Source organism: Lissotriton vulgaris, chromosome 3_1 (genome assembly GCF_964263255.1).
Source record: "Lissotriton vulgaris chromosome 3_1, aLisVul1.2, whole genome shotgun sequence".
NCBI lineage: Eukaryota > Metazoa > Chordata > Amphibia > Caudata > Salamandridae > Lissotriton > Lissotriton vulgaris.
Window position 1 is genome coordinate 1,459,091,555 of NC_141689.1, and position 13,711 is coordinate 1,459,105,265.

Sequence of the window (13,711 nt, forward strand, 5' to 3'; positions counted from 1 at the left end):
GAGAGAGGACCCCCATGTCGGCATTCGTGGCCAGAGCGAGCATCGGGCCAGTCACAAGTAGATGGTCCAGTCGCGCGTAGGACTTGTGTGCGTGTGAGAAATAGGAGTACGCGCGGGTCGCAGGGTGGAGGCAGCGCCACATGTCATGCAAATCCAGCTCCTCAAGTCGGGTGCGAACCGAGCCCGAAAGCTCTCCCAACTGGTGGCGCCGTTGCACAGACCTGTCCAGAGCCGCGTCGAAGACCAGATTCAGATCTCCCCCCAACACTATGTGCCTATCAGAGGAGGACGCCACGTCTTCCAGTGCCCTGTGCAAAAATTGATCTTGATGGTCATTGGGACCGTAGATAGAGCCCACAGTCATCACCAGGCCCCCCACCCTAATCCTGTATGCTAAGAGCCTCCCTTTCTGTTCCGCTACCTTTTGTAAGATCTCCCCCCTGAACCCCCTGGAGAACAGAAGTGCCACCCCTGCCGTTTTAGAAGCGCTGGAGGAAAAAAGCTGCGTGGGGAACTTGGGGGTACGCATTCTGGGACAATCTTTGGCTAGCAGATGGGTCTCCTGTAGCAGGCAGATGTCAGCTTGGGAGTTCTCTAACAGAGACAGCACTGCCCGCCTTTTAACCGGGTTATTCAGCCCTTTCGCATTCAGAGAAACAACCTTAAGGGCCATCAAGGAGGGGAACCCTTAAAACGCACATGAAGGTGGGCAAGGCCCAGCAGGCGAACATAGAGGCCACCTCACGAAACCTCAGCGCACAGCAAACGCAGACATCCCCACGGCACAGTGCAGTCCCCAAACCCCAAAACCCCCCAACTAAGTGGATCCCCCCCTCCCCTGGAACTTCACACACCCAACCCCATACCGCTCCAAACTCCTAGCCCCCCTGCAAACCCCCAAACTCAAAACACCCCCCTGCAATTCCCATTCCCCTTCACCGCTTCTCAAGTCATTCAAAGAAGTCATTGTCGCAGTCCGGTCCTTATCGGACAAGGCCGTGGAAAGTCAGTCTAGTGGACGTCCAGCCACAACCACCTGCACTCGCCATCCCGTCCCTCCCCACCCCCAGAACCCCGCACCTGCAATAAGGAAAGGCTAGTGTAGACTCCCCCCGGAGTAAGTTCAGGCCGTCAAGGCCACTTCGCCAACCGCTGTTGCTCTGGAGGCCTCCTGGATGGCGGCCGACATGTCCGCCCGAATCGTGGGCGAGTCAGGCCGCTCCGGTGGCGGGGAGCGCCTCTCCCCAGCCTGCTGCCAACCATCTCGAGTGCTTCGTCTGCGGCGCGGCGCCGGGGTGTCTGTGTCCGATGCCGTGATGCCCAATACTGCGCACACATCCTGGAGGGACCGGAGCTGGTGCAATATTCCGTTCCATCTGAAAATCAGGCGGAAGGGGTGCCCCCAAGAGTACTGCGTTCCCCGCTCCCGGAGAAAGTCCGTAGCGATTTTAAAGGATTTTCTCTTCTGCAGCGTGACCGTAGACAAGTCCTGATAGAGGGCCACCGGGTGATCTCTGAAGCGGAAAGGTTGCTGCCACCGTGCCTCACGTAGGATCCGCTCCTTCAGGGGGAAGTCCGTTAGGAAGGCCAGAATGTCTGGGGGGGGGCGCCGTAGCTCTGCGGGGGCGGCCCACCCGGTGCGCCCTGTCGATGCGGACTTGAAAATCCTCTGACTCCCCCAAAATTGCACGGAAGAGGGCCTCTAGGTAGGCGGTCACGTCTTCACCCTCTTCACCGGACGGGACGCCCCGGACCCTGATGTTGTTCCGCCTGGACCGGATTTCGAGGTCCTCGGCGTGGGCCTGCAGCTCAATCTGCTGCTCCCGCAGCCGCAGGACCTCCTGCTGCAGGTGGGTGATCTCTTCGTCCCTGGAATGACCAGCTTCCTCCACGGTGTTGACTCGCTCCCCCAGGGAGTCCACCTCTCTCCGTACCTCGCGGACCTCCCCGGCCACCTTCTGCTTCAAAGTCTGAAAATCCTCCCTTAAGGAGCTAAACAGCGACTCCAGGAACGATCGTGTCACCGGGGGTTCCCCGCCTTCAGCGCCTCTAGAAGGGGCCGGGGAGTTCGGGGCGGCCTGGCTCCCTCCGCTGCGTAGGGCACTGCAACCCAACATGTCCGGCAAAGTCCGGTCGCCTCTCCTCTGACCCCTGGCATTCGACATCCTGGCAGCGCGGGAGCCACCGATGGCCGTCGCTCGGCGAAGAGGCCACTAGGGTCAGAACTGCTATTCGCCAGTCGGGAAGCACCGCCACACAGAGGACCCGACCAGGGCCGGGCGGCCGGTCCGCGGTTCCCAAAATGGCTGCCCGTTACAGTCAATGGGCCAACGCCCAGGGAATGAGGCCTACCTCCGTCGCGAGTCCAGTGGCGATAAACACAGCCGGAGGGCAGGCTCGCGGGGCAAAGGCAGCCGGGGCCGGCACGTCTGGATGAAGAAATGCTCCGGAGGCGCGACACCACTCCGCCACGACCAGGGTTGGGCCAGAGCGGCCGCGCGAGGCGAGCGCTCTCAAGCCCCGGACTTGCGTAGTAGCCGGAGGCCGGCTCCCCTTCCGTCGCCCTCCTCCGTTCGGCTCCGCTCCGCCGGCAAAGTCCTCCTCGGCATCCACTCGATCACCGCGGTGCAGGCTCTCCGGCAGGCCACTCACACTCGGCAAAGCACACCGCCGAGACCCCAAGCCTGAAGGTCTCGCGGCCTCCGGGCCGCACACAAGCCGACCAGCGGGCTCTGCCCCAGGCTATCTCGGTCAGAATCGCTCCTCTGGCGGGGCACCCAGGGCTCAACGAGCGTTCCACACCACCACGGGGGTCACCAGGCTCAGTCACCGCTCGATCCGGGGGGGAATCAGCGGCTGCGAGCGGTGCAGGGTTTCAGGGGTCCGGGAGCTCTCGGCAAGTGCGACCTCTCAGCCCGCCATCTTGGCCACGCCCCCCGGTACAATTTTTAATAGGAATGTGCCACATGTATATTAGTTCCACCATGGACTTCAATTAGGGATAACTAAGGCTAGCTGGTGCTATCCCTACCTTGCTGTTTGGGAAAAAAATGGTACACGCCTTACTAAGCCTGGTCTCAGGGGTCAAGACGTCAGTAGTAAAAGTCCTATTTCCTTTCTGTAGTTTCCTTGCTTTCTCTCTACCGTTGGACCTTATTAATAAATTGAGTCTTTGGGCTTTTGGTGCTTTTTTCCAAGGTATCAATTTCTCAGCCTTTTTGTGCCCCTAGAAGTTTTTACTTGGATTTCCACTAGGTTTTGTCCATAAAAAAGAATTGAGAAACCCCTGACTTGCAGACAACCTGTACTGGAAATCGAACATGAGAAACTAGCTTATTTGTTTGATAGGGGTCAACTAAGTCAGCTGAGCCAAAGTATTACATTTAAATGAATTATAGAAAATGTTGTAACTTATTCTTCAGTCCCCACTATGGGGCATATGTACACAGATTTAACGCCGCCTTAGCAGCACTTTTCCAACGGTTTTGCAGCGATATTTTTATGGCCATATGTACAAGGTGTCGCCAACCTTTGTTAGCTGCAGTTTTCCGGTGAAAATGTCCATAGAAAAGATCGACACTTCTGTTAGAGATAATGACACTGCAAGGGAGGCGTTCTCTTGCAAAAATGGCCATAACCCCACCTAGCGATATTTACAAGGGAATTTTTGAAGGTATGAGGAGCAAAAAAACTGCCTCTAACTGCAGTTAGAGCCCGTTTTTTAAAACCAGAAAATAGCTGGTCTTAAAAATGGAGATAACATGTGGGGCCTCATTCCAGCAGGTTTTGGTACCGGACAACGCTGCAAGCAATGTTGCTGCACTGCTTTGCGACAAAACTACAGGTCAAGAATGAGCACTATCGGGGGGCGTGGCTTCGGAGCCTTCGGAGATGGCCGCTGTTCCTGGGAGCTCCGCCGAGACGTGAGGGTTTGGAATGGCTCCAGGACTTATTTCTTCGGTCCGGACCAGAATTTTCTCCTTCCCGGACGTCGGAACCTGAGCTGCTTCCAATGCAGCGAAAATTTGCTCTCATGGTGAATTCAGCGACCTTATTTTCTTCAATTTGTTATTACACCTTAGCGCAGAGCTTTCCAAACTCTGTGGCGCGACACATTACTGTGTCCCCTGCCATGTGTGAGTGTGTCACAGGACGATGCCTACGGGGGCAGATTAGGGCGAATGCTCTCTTGGAATTGGCATTGTAATGTAGAAAACGGAGAAAGGAGAGGAGACACGCATTAAACGCCCTGTCAGTCCACGGAGCCACCTTTGCTCTCCATCCCAGGCGCTTGGAACTGTAAGTTTATACATTAAAAAGCTTTGCATTAAATTGTATCCCCTGTGCCCCATAGAAACGTAGAACCTGTGGCTGAAATGAACTGTGTGTCTCTTGTAACAAGGTATTTTTCTGCGACTCTATGGCCCAGAGAAACTTTTTTTTCAGCTCAGTTTCTTTTCACACACTATCTGAGTGCAAAGCACACCCCCCCAGCACAGCCGCCACCCCCATCTTTGCAAACCACGAGGGCAGAGTCATTAGTTCCAATATCACACGATTTGTTGACACGGGAAACTAACACTCTAACTCACGTTTCGTAGGGCCGGCAATTTAAGCACTTTTAAACCAAAACCCCATCCTTTATCATGAACATGCTGGAGCAGTAGCTTCGAGATGAGGAACAAGTGTGATTGCGTATTCACAGCCAACTCTCCCATTAAAAAAAAGCAGCTGCCCCTCCCTCCCCATACCTTGAACTCTTGTAACCTCCTGGGACATCTGAGGGAAGAATGAACGGTAATAACAGGGAGAGAAATGTGTGCCAGCAAGGAATGTGGAAGTAGTTTGCAGGAACAAGGGCGAGGAGGGAGAGCTTTCTTGCAACACAGCCCGAGTTTGGAAAGCTGTGGGAGGTATGGCATGATTTTACTAGGGCTAAGCTGATTAAGTGTCCGCATGTTATAGGTTTGTCCTGCAGTGGTTCCCGTCCCTCAGCCCTCACAGACTTGTGGGGGTGACATTTTTATTATTCCTCACCATTTTCGATCCTCTCACAGCACAATATTCACTCTTTCGGCTCTCTATGCTCTGTAGAAGAGGTACCTCCCTGACCAGGAGGGGCAGAGGCCCAGGAGGGGGTCCCACGCTTTGCAAGGTCTGTGCTCCTTCAGCTTTGGAGGTGACAATATCGAAGTCTTAAAATTAAACAGCCCTGACTTGGGTGAATGGATGCCATGCTGGGGTCCTGTCTGGGAATATGCCCTTGGTTTTTATAAGTTCTTCCGTTGAGCACATTTGACTGTGAGAGACACAGGGAGAGTAAGATCTGCCCAGGACCATAGTGCCAATATCAGGAACATACCCCTCCTGCACAGCACAGCAATCTCATAATAAAAAACACACAAGACACATTGTTTGTTGGAGAAAACATTGCTGCAGGTTTTATTTGCCTAATAAATATGTGTCCTTGTGTAACTAAACTGGTGCTATGTAAAGAGCTCTGATGCCCGATATCTTCGGGTCTAGTTTGCGCTATATATTAATCTTTACCATCAATTTATCTTTTGACTCTGTTCAATGCTCTGTTGCCTTATTACACTTAAAAGCTTGGCAGTTTCTGAGAGCTCATAGCATTCACTCCCATGTGCCAGCAAAAAAAAACAGACCATGGTTGTTAATTTTAACACCACAAGACCACAGTTCTTGGGCAATGCCTTCATAAACTAGAAATTCAGCCTCTTAGACCCCGCTATGATACTCATCACACTCCATGACAAGACTCTGGCAAAAATGGAGTGCTACCTAAATTTCCTACACACTGTTGAATTCATTTTCACCGCTCCCTTTACTGGGCAATTTACAAGACCACAGCAGGCTCATGATCAACACTGGGGTCCTAGACAGTTATGCTGCATGCTGGGGGGTGGTTTCTTCACTTAATGTCGGATCGCAAGGGTCTGAACAAGATAGCTTAAAAACTGCACTCTGACAGAAACCAGTTGAAATCCCCTACTTCTCAAGATGTTAACACTGAAAATTCTTGATCACCTATCTGTTCCCTAATTTAGACAAAAAAAAGAACAAGGGTGGGTTTTTCAAGAGTTGATGCAGCCGGGCTAGGGTGGCCTTCTTGGTCCTGGCCTGTCTCAATTCCTTGAGCTGTCCTCATGATGTTCCATCATGTCAGCTGGGTCTTTCTCAGAGCATGCCACTCCTCCTGGCAGGTACAGTCCAGCTTCTTGTGCATGCAGGTAGGCTTCCTTCGCTCTGCATGTCAAATAGCAAGACAGTTCTGTAGGTAGTTTCCCGACCCTCCAACTCTGGTTGTTTATACATTCCGCAAGTACTGTTTCAAGCAAGCTGTTTTGTTTTTTTGCTGTTAAGTTAATTCTTTGTTTATACTTATGACTTTCAAAATTGGTTGAGATTCCAGCTCTGTGTTTACTGCTTACTGCTTACTCTTCCTTTTTTTTTTCTTTTTTTTTTTTTCAATTTTATTTAAAATGTTTTACAGCATTTGTTCCCCTAAATCCTCCCCCCCCCCTGCACAGGACATGACGAAAGCAAAAAAAATGCAATCAAGTTTCGATTTTCTAGGACATTTCTGCATCTCAGGTTACAATATTTCAACCTAGCAAATTATAATAGGTAACCAAGAGCATCAATCAAAACAGCTGGAAAAGAAAAAACGTGGAAAGAGGATCAAATAATAAACATAACCCCATGAATGCAGCGTAGTTAATATTCCTGATTTACATTGCACGCCCGCCTGAAAACCCTATAGAAGTTCTGTGTTTCCTGCCACCCTATTCTTCCAGTCTGTTATTGGTTTCCAAATCTGAAGACCAAGGGATCTGCCCTTCTTCCCTTTTCTAGCATACTGCTTACTCTTCCAGTGTAAATTCATTGTCATATAGCTGGGTCTGAACTGAGGTGGCGATTTTGTTTTTGTGCCGTAAATCACTGGGGCATGTGTCAATGTGTGCATTATTATATTCTTGTTTCAGGCGGAACCCTAACCTTGCTTACACCCAGTTTTGCCAGTCACTGTCTTTGTTAGAACAAATTCACCTTTTAACCTTCCTGTTTTCTCAAATTTGCTTGAAAATGCACCATTTGCCTACTATATTTACAACATTTTCTCGGTGGGGAGAAGCCCCCCCAGCTCCCCTTAGGTGGTTCGACCTTCCTTGCTCGCATTACCGTGTCACAAGATGAAGATTGTCTAAAAGGTGTGTCACCAACATGAAATGTTTGGAAAGCTGTGCCTTAGCATAACATAGCGGCCGCCATTTTGTTTTCGGCGTTACCACGGACTTTTGCTCTTTTCTGTGTGCGATGATTTTTTCACTCAGAAATTTTTTTTCTCTGCATTGACAATTCTCTTCTTCTCATATTGGGTATTCTTGACCTTTATTTCATCACGTTGAGCCTTTTATTTTGCTCTCTGCTGACTGACTGATTTTTTCGTTGTTACCTCACAACTTTGAGATTCTCCTCATAATTTTCCTGACGGACTTCTTTTTGTACGTCTCTTCATGGCTACATCTCGAAATCCTCGAGGCACGTCTCTTTCATCTAAACAAGCTGGTTTGGAAGACTTTAACCCGTTCAATGTTCTTCAGGAGACTGTGGACGATTCCAACGCGGATTCCCCTGTGTCTAAGGGTTCCGCATCTTCCTCTAGTTCTCGCACCAGCTCGAAGCAAAATGCTAAAACACTCTCGACGTCAATGACTGCATCTGGCAAAAGAGTGAAAGTTAACCTGCCATCTCCCACTAATTCCTCGTCCTCAATATCGATGGAGCTCCTTCTTGAGGAAATTCGTGCCCTTAAACCACATATGGAAGAGACGAATACCCGCCTACAAAATTTAGAGTCCTCATGGTCCCTTACTGAACGAGTTGGGGATTTGGAAAATCGTATGGACTCAGTTCAAGGACTTGTTACCCAGGTCCCTCTCATGTCTAAGGAGATATCTCATCTTAAACAGCAGATTGAGCAATTGGAAAACCGTAATAGAAGCAACAACCTGCGTATTTATGGTCTAGTTGAAGGTCTTGAAGGTCCGAACCCAATATCCTTTTTTCAGTCTTTCTTGCCAACTCTTTTGGGTCTTCCTGATACTCCTCTTTTGAATATTCAACGCGCTCATCGTCTTGGTTCAGCTTCTCCATCAGCTTCGGCCTCTTCAAAACCTAGAGATGTTATTCTTTATTTTTTGGAATACACAGAGTTACTCACAGTTTTACATGCTGCGAAACAACGTTGAAAACTGATTTGGAAAGGTTCTACTCTCTTTTTTGCCCAAGACTACGCTAAAGTCACTGCAGATCGTCGAAAAAAGTTTTTGGAGATGAGGTCTGCTCTGCGCAGTTTGAATGCTAGATATGGCTTGTTCCATCCTTGCCTCTTCAGAGTGACTTATAATAATAAGACGACCACTTACGAAGACCCTGCTCTTCTTTAGAAATTTTTGGACAATTGCAATGGAGAATCCATGGAAGATCCTCGACCATGAAGACTTATTTTTTCTTCACTAAAAATGTTCGTGGTGTTTTATCCTTGTTTCTCTCTCTCTGTTGTATTGTGTGGTGATTTTTGTAATATTCGTTGTTGATTTTGCTTGTCTTTCTTTGCAATATGTGCTTTAATGCTCACCTTGTTTCTCTTTTCCTCTCATTTCTCTTTTTTAGGTAAGATGTATTGTGGTCCCTCCTCAATGTCTACCGCACATGTTTCTCCTGGCAGTTGTTTGTTTCCTCATGATCCCATTTTGGAGTCTCCTGTTCAGCGTTTCATTTCCCTTATGTGGTTCCACCACCCCTGTTCTCTCCGTTTTCTTGTGGTATGTCTTTTGTTACATTATTTTTTCTTCATGTATGTTCTATTTTCTCTTTGTGTATTTCCTTCTCCTTCGTCTGTTCTCCTGTATTTTTCTCCTATCTCCTTTCTCTCTTCCCTTTCTCTTTCCTCGGTTTTCCTCTCTTCTCACTTTTCTTCCTTTGCAGTCTTTTCTAACTTTTCTCCTCAGTTTATCCCTTTCTCCATTTTTACCATCTTCTCCTATCTCTTTTGCTTCTATTGTCTTCACTTAATGTGGTTAAAATATTATTATATGCTCATGTTCTTACTTCATTGTTCTTGCATTTTGGATATGTTTCATATTTTATTTTAAATGTTGATTAATATAATTACGTGGAACGTTAGAGGTTTGGGGTCTCCTATTAAGAGACAACGTGTTCTGTCCCATTTAGCTCATTTGAAAGCAGATATAGCTTTGTTACAAGAAATTCATGTTAAAGATGTTGAAATCCCTAAATTGCGTCGTAACTGGGTGGGCCATGTTTTTGCTTCCCCTGGTTCGGGTAAACGTAATGGGGTTGCAGTTTTATGCCATAAACGTTTGAATGTTCAACTGGTTTCCCAAAATTCAGATACTGAAGGTCGGTGGGTGGTTGTATCTTTAATGGTTGATAAAATACCTCTTACCATTTTCAATATTTATGCTCCCACTGCTCCTGATAAGTTGTTTTGGCCCCAAATTCTTTCCTCCTCCATGCAATATACGGATGATTATTTTATTCTGGGTGGGGATTGCAACATGGTTATGGACCAGTTTCTCGACAGGAAATCTTCCTCACATTTTTCTCCCTCTCAGGCTCATACTCAATTTACAAACACTATTTCCCAGCGAGCTCTGGTTGACTCATGGAGGCTTAGTAATCCTACCTTACAAGAGTACACATTTTTCTCTCCCGTTCACTCATCTCAATCTAGAATTGACTACCTTTTTATTTCTAAAGCTTTGACCCAACACATTACTCACTCAGACATTGGTTCTATTTTAATTTCTGACCATGCTCCTTGATTTACTCCCTCCTGTTACAGGTACACGAAGTTGGAGATTTAATAATTCTCTTCTTTTAGACCCTTCCTTCACTGCTGCTTTCCCTGATTTTGCTTCCCGCTTTTTTACTGATAATGAGTCTCCTCACACTTCTCCTCATGTAATTTGGGACACTTTTAAGGCTGCCTCTAGGGACTTCATTTTTTCATACGTTGCCAAGAAACGTCGTCTGGCTTCCAACTCTATTTCTTCTTTGACATCTCAAATTAATCATCTTGAACATTCTTATTTTTCATCCAAATCCCCTTCTGTTCTAACTCAACTCATTTCCGCGAAACTTTCCTTTAATAAACTTTCTACTTATTCTGCCAATTTGGTTTTACTTAAATCTAGTGCCAAATTGTATTCTTCGCAAAATAAATCAGGAAATGTTCTTGCTAATTACCTTAAAGTCAAAAAAGAGCGCAAGCAAATTTATTCAATCGTGTCTTCTTCTAATGTATCTTTACATAAAGATGAAGATATTTTGGAAGAATTTTCGAAATTCTATCAAAATCTTTATACTCCTGAACCTCCTCCCACACCTACCCTTACTGACTCTTACCTTTCATCCATTCCTCCCCCTTCAGTGTTGGATATTGATTTTTCGCCCCTAGATAAAGATATCCTTCCTAAAGACATACTAGAGGCAATCCAAGTTCTTAAAAGAGGCAAGGCTCCTGGTCCGGATGGATTTTCGATAGAATTTTATTCTCATATCTCTTCTTTCCTAATACCTAAATTACATCAGTTATTTTCTTCCTTTATTTCCTCCCAAAGATCTGAGGGTACGTTTCAAGAAGCATTAATTTGTCTTCTTCCCAAGGATAATAAGGATCCCACTCTTTGCAAAAACTATCGGCCTATTTCTTTAATTAATTTAGACTATAACATTTTTGCAAAAATCTTAGCTTTACGTCTAGATAAAATCCTTCCTCAGCTCATTGGTCGAGAACAATGTGGTTTCATAAAAGGTCGTCATCTCTCGGACAACACTCGCCTTTTCTTTAATGTTCTCAGTAAATCCCCCTCCTTTCCTCGCTCTTTGGCTGCTGTCGCACTGGATGCTGAGAAAGCTTTCGATAGCGTCAACTGGTCTTTTATGCTATCTACTTTATCTGGGTTTGGTTTTGGTCCTAAATTCATTTCCTATATATCGTTATTGTATTCCTTCCCTAGATCTTTTATTTTTGTAAATGATCTGATTTCTTCTTCTTTCCCTCTTCTTCGCGGTGTTTGGCAAGGTTGTCCTCTTTCGCCTCTTCTTTTTATTTTAGCGTTAGAACCCTTTTTATCCTGGATTAGATTAAACAAGGACATCTCTGGATTTCCATACGGAGAAAATCAATTGAAGCTATCTGCTTATGCGGATGATATTCTTTTATTTATCTCCCAACCTCAAACCTCTGTCCCAGCCTTTTTATCCGAAGTATCGTCCTATGCAAATGTTTCAGGTTATAAGCTTAACGTCGATAAGTGTGAAATTCTCCCGCTCAATAAATATTGTTTTCAGGCTGATTTTTCCACCTCATCTTTTCATTGGAACTCCTCTAAAATAAAATACTTGGGCCTTTGGTTTCCCCCTCTATTAAAGACACCGTTGCCTTAAATATTAAAAATTTGCTGACTACTTTGACTGACTCCACTAATAGATGGCATCCTTTGTTTCTTTCCTGGTGGGGTAAGTTAGTTCTATTAAAATGATGTTCGTTCCGATAATTGTATTCTTTCTTTCTAATCTTCCCATTAATATCCCTCAAACTTGTTATAAATCCATTTACTTTATTATGTCAAAATTCTTATGGCAAAATAAAAAAGCTAGGATGTCCTTTGCCAAACTCAAACGTCCTAAATGTTTAGGTGGAGTTAATTTCCCAGATTTTTCGTCTTATCATACTTCCTTTTTTCTTTCTCATTCTGTTTCCTTTCTATTACATTATACCCCCCTGATTAAAATAAAAAATAGAAAGATCTTCTGGAGTGATTGCATTCTCTTGGTCTCTTTTGGGTTCACCAATTCTTTCAGGATGGCAAATGTCTTCCTTTTTCCTCTCTCCAATCTCGCTTTTCTCTTCCTGATTCTTTCCTTCCTAAATATAATCAATTGTGTGTGGCTCTTCAATCTGGTTATAATTCTTTCTCTGCTTCTCTTCCTCCTCCCTCATCATCTTCTTCTCTTACTGTTCCCTTACTCATATCTTCTTCTTCAGCTTCTCAGATCTATACGAAATTACAGAGTGTTTCTCCTTTTCGTGATGAATCCAAAACTGAGCTTGCTTGGGAATCTGATTTGAATGTTTCTTTTGATATCCCCTTATGGCACGATATATGGAATAAATTACGGAAGTCCTCTAGAGCAGCCAATACCACTCAAACACTATTTTTTGTTTATAATAGACTTCTTATTACTCCCTCCAGATTACATGCTATTGACTCATCTATCTCCTCATCCTGTTGGTCCTGTCCTCATACATCTGTTGATCTTCAACATATGCTTTTTACATGCCCTTTGATTAATCTTTTTTGGTCTAAGGTTTGGCAACAAATCAATTTGACTTTTTCGACTCACTTTCCATTTCCCTCTCCCACATTTTTCTGGGCAGTTTAGCAGATATATGGTCCTCCCACACTTCCAACGTTTCCATTATTGATCTTCTTCTAGCAGTAGCTTTTCAACAAATCACTAAGTCATGGAAGAATGCTGCAAATGTCTCTTTCCAGGCTTGGTGGTATGGTATTTGCTACAACCATAGACTTGACAGGGCTTATGTATTTCCAGTTCAACTTGCTATCAAACGAGATTTACTATGGTTACCTGTTACTGAATTTTTGAATGTCTCATCCATTAAATACCCCTTCTCATGAAGAAGTTTTAAAACCCCTATGATATGTTTTTTTTCCTGTTTCATATAATACATGGATAATTTCCCTTTATTATGTAGCAGCCTATGTTGAATTTCTACTTATTTTGTATTCCTACTGAATTTTTTCTTAGAATTTTGTTCTGTGATTTCTTCTTCTTTCATTCCTCTCTCTCTTTTTTTCTTTTTTCTACTTCCCCTCTTTCTTTCACCTTTGCTCTTTTTTCTTTTTTCTCCTCATCTCTTTTTTCCCTTTATATTGTAATTGCATTCCTATTTTGACATGATTGCTATTCTTTTGCATTAAGAGTATTATGATTTTATGTATTGCAATCCATTTTTCAATAAACTTCTTTTGAAACTTAAAGAATGAGCACTATCAATAAGATATTGCTCATTCATGGGCCTAAGTCATAAAAACTGTTGCAGCACTGTGACAAGACAGCGTTGCAATACTTTTCACTACGCCCTTCTTGCGGCACCATGAATGCGCTATATTCACTGGACAGCGCTCCATGACGAAGGTAATAACAGATACGTCTGGAATCCTGATGTATCTGTTTGTGCTACATTCATGCATTGCTGCAGTTGTGTCACAAGCATTATGCAACTGCAGCATTGCGTGGATCCAGCCTATCCCTGTGGCACTGCGACACCCTTACGCCTGCCATCAGGAAAGCGTAAGGTACTGACCCAGTGCCGTTCTTGAGGGGTGCCAGGGTGTCAGTGCAGTTGGAGATCAATCGGTGGCGGTTGCGTGCTGCTGTCTCATCATCTGTAAGCATTGGCGGAGTGGTGGTGCTGAGGGAGTTGATGAGTCGTTCGTGGGTGGCCTTGATCCAGCTGTGAGGGGGGGCGATGATGGTGGTGTTGATGGTGGGCATGGTGAAGACGTGATGTAAACACTGATGGTCGGTCCAGGAGAGTCCGGTGGTGTAGCTGTAGTTGAAATTCCCGTTG